The 3839-nt window shown below is 43.1% G+C and overlaps 1 protein-coding gene across 1 annotated transcript in view; it reads right to left on the bottom strand.

Moving 5' to 3' along the window:
• Window positions 1-850: 850 nt before the first annotated feature.
• stxbp5l (syntaxin binding protein 5L) overlaps window positions 851-3839 on the bottom strand; it is a 359880-nt gene continuing 356891 nt past the window's right edge. Inside the window, 1 exon segment of the mRNA XM_061918310.1 lies at window positions 851-3839. This exon segment is cut by the window's right edge and continues 2821 nt beyond it. The gene's annotated coding sequence lies outside the window, so the exon portion shown is untranslated.

Raw genomic sequence — 3839 nt, 5'->3', positions numbered from 1 at the left:
GAACGCACACGAGCCTTCGGTCGGAGAGGCCGCCGCCGGCAAATATAGGACGGCGACGAGAGGATACCACGGTCATACAAGAACGATATCGAATGAAATAAAACAACGTTGGCTTTGGAGTTGAAACACTTGTACATCGTCACCGACTCACATCTGAATATTACTGGAAAAATACTGTGTTTTTTTTTTTCTCTTTTCTGAACCGTTTTACTGATAAACGACTCGCGGGGGGAGTTGACGCCACCAACTCCCGTCACAACACTCAGGTTCATCAAAGATCCTGAAAGTACACGAACCACCACTTGTAACCACGTCTTTTTTCATTGCTTTGGCAGAATGGAATTATTATTTTTTGAACACACGTGGCTAGGGATGGGTACCGATCATGTTTTGAACCGATACGGTATCAATTCCATGTACCTGGGAATCAATGACGCTACCAATTATTGAACAAATGTGGCTAGGGATGGGTATCAATCACGTTTTGAACCAATACAGTATCAATTCCAAGTACCTTGGAATCGATGCTACTAATTTTTGAACACATGTGGCTAGGGATGGGTACAGATCACGTTTGAACCGATACGGTACCTGGGAATCAATGACGCTACCAATTATTGAACAAATGTGGCTAGGGATGGGTATCGATCACGTTTTGAACCGATACAGTATCAATTCCAAGTACCTTGGAATCGATGCTACTAATTTTTGAACACATGTGGCTAGGGATGGGTACAGATCATGTTTGAACCGATACGGTACCTGGGAATCAATGACGCTACCAATTATCGAACAAATGTGGCTATGAATGGGTATCAATCACGTTTTGAACCGATACGGTATCAATTCCATGTACCTGGGAATCAATGACGCCACCAATTTTTGAACACATGTTGCTAGGGATGGGTACAGATCACGTTTGAACCGATACGGTACCTGGGAATCAATGACGCTACCAACTATTGAACAAATGCGGTTAGGGATGGGTATCAATCACGTTTTGAACCGATACGGTATCAATTCCATGTACCTGGGAATCAATGACACCACCAATTTTTGAACACATGTGGCTAGGGATGGGTACAGATCACGTTTGAACTGATACAGTACCTGGGAATCAATGACGCTACCAATTATTGAACAAATGTGGCTAGGGATGGGTACCGATCACGTTTTGAACCGATACAGTATCAATTCCAAGTACCTTGGAATCGATGCTACTAATTTTTGAACACATGTGGCTAGGGATGGGTACAGATCACGTTTGAACCGATACGGTACCTGGGAATCAATGACGCTACCAATTATTGAACAAATGTGGCTAGAGATGGGTATCGATCACGTTTTGAACCGATACAGTATCAATTCCAAGTACCTTGGAATCGATGCAACTAATTTTTGAACACATGTGGCTAGGGATGGGTACAGATCACGTTTGAACCGATACGGTACCTGGGAATCAATGACGCTACCAATTATTGAACAAATGTGGCTAGGGATGGGTGCCGATCACGTTTTGAACTGATACAGTATCTATTCCAAGTACCTTGGAATCAATGCTACTAATTTTTGAACACATGTAGCTAGGGATGGGTACCTATCACTTTTTGAACCGATACGGTATCAATTCCAGGTACCTTGGAATCTGACGCTACCAATTTCATAACACATATGGCTAGAGATGGTTACCGATCATGTTTTGAACTGATACGGTATCAATTCCAGGTACCTGGGAATCGATGACGCTACCAATTTTTGAACCCATGTGGCTAGGGATTGCCACCGATCACGTTTTGAACCGATACAGTATCAATTCCAAGTACCTTGGAATCGATGCTACTAATTTTTGAACACATGTGGCTAAGGATGGGTGCCGATCACGTTTGAACCGATACGGTACCTGGGAATCAATGACGCTACCAATTATTGAACAAATGTGGCTAGGGATGGGTATCGATCATGTTTTGAACCGATACGGTATCAATTTTTATGTACCTGGGAATCAATGACGCTACCAATTATTGAACAGATGTGGCTAGGGATGGGTATCGATCACGTTTTGAACCGATACGGTATCAATTCCATGTACCTGGGAATCAATGACGCTACCAATTTTTGAACACATGTGGCTAGGGATGGGTACAGATCACGTTTGAACCGATACGGTACCTGGGAATCAATGACGCTACCAGTTATTGAACAAATGTGGCCAGGGATGGGTATCGATCACGTTTTGAACCGATACAATATCAATTCCAAGTACCTTGGAATCAATGCTACTAATTTTTGAACACATGTAGCTAGGGATGGGTACCTATCACTTTTTGAACCGATACGGTATCAATTCCAGGTACCTTGGAATCTGACGCTACCAATTTCATAACACATATGGCTAGAGATGGTTACCGATCATGTTTTGAACTGATACGGTATCAATTCCAGGTACCTGGGAATCGATGACGCTACCAATTTTTGAACCCATGTGGCTAGGGATTGCCACCGATCACGTTTTGAACCGATACAGTATCAATTCCAAGTACCTTGGAATCGATGCTACTAATTTTTGAACACATGTGGCTAGGGATGGGTGCCAATCACATTTGAACCGATACGGTATCAATTCCATGTACCTGGGAATCAATGACGCTACCAATTATTGAACAAATGTGGCTAGGGATAGGTATCGATCACGTTTTGAACCGATACAGTATCAATTCAAAGTACCTGGGAATCGATGAGGCTACCAATTTTTGAACACATGTGGCTAGGGATGGGTACCAATCACGTTTTGAACGGATATGGTGCCAATTCCAAGTACCTGGGAATTGAGGACACTACCAATTTTTGAACACATACTGTATGGCTAGAGATGGGTACAGATCACGTTTTGAACTGATACGATACAAATTCCAGGTATCTTGGAATTGATGACGCTACCCATTTTGGAACACATGTGGCTAGGGATGGGTACCGATCACAATTAAACCGATTCGGTACAAATTCCAGGTACCGGGGAATCGAGGACGCTACCAATTTTTGAACACGTGGCTAAGGATGGGTACAGATCACGTTTCAATAGATAAGGTACCAATTCCAGGTACCTGGGAATCGATGACACCACCAATTTTTGAACACATGTGACTAGGGATGGGTACAGATCACATTTGAACCGATACGGTACCTGGGAATCGAGGACGCTACCAATTTTTGAACACATGTTGCTAGGGATGGGTGCCTATCACGTTTTGAACCGATACAGTATCAATTCCAAGTACCTTGGAATCGATGATGCTACCAATTTTTGAACACGTGGCTAGGGATGGGTACCAATCACGTTTTGAACTGATATGGTACCAATTCAAAGTACCTGGGAATCGAGGACACTACCAGTTTTCGAACACATATGGCTAAAGATGGGTACCGATCATGTTTTGAACTGATACGATACCAATTCCAGGTATCTTGGAATTGATGACGCTACCCATTTTCGAACACATGTGGCTAGGGATTGGTGCCTATCACGTTTTAAACCGATACGGTACAAATTCCAGGTACTTGGGAATCGAGGACGCTACCAATTTTTTAACACATATGGCTAGGGATGGGTACCGATCACGTTTTGGACCGATACGGTATCAATTCCAGGTACCTAGGAATCGATGACACTACCAATTTTTGAACACATGTGACTAGGGATGGGTACAGATCACATTTGAACCGATACGGTACCTGGGAATCGAGGACGCTACTAATTTTGAACACATGTGGCTAAGGATGGGAACAGATCACGTTTCAATAGATAAGGTACCAATTCCAGGTACCTGGGAATCGATGACACT

Source organism: Nerophis ophidion, linkage group LG13 (assembly GCF_033978795.1).
Source record: "Nerophis ophidion isolate RoL-2023_Sa linkage group LG13, RoL_Noph_v1.0, whole genome shotgun sequence".
NCBI classification, from domain to species: Eukaryota; Metazoa; Chordata; class Actinopteri; order Syngnathiformes; family Syngnathidae; genus Nerophis; species Nerophis ophidion.
This window is presented reverse-complemented; position numbering and strand designations above follow the sequence as displayed.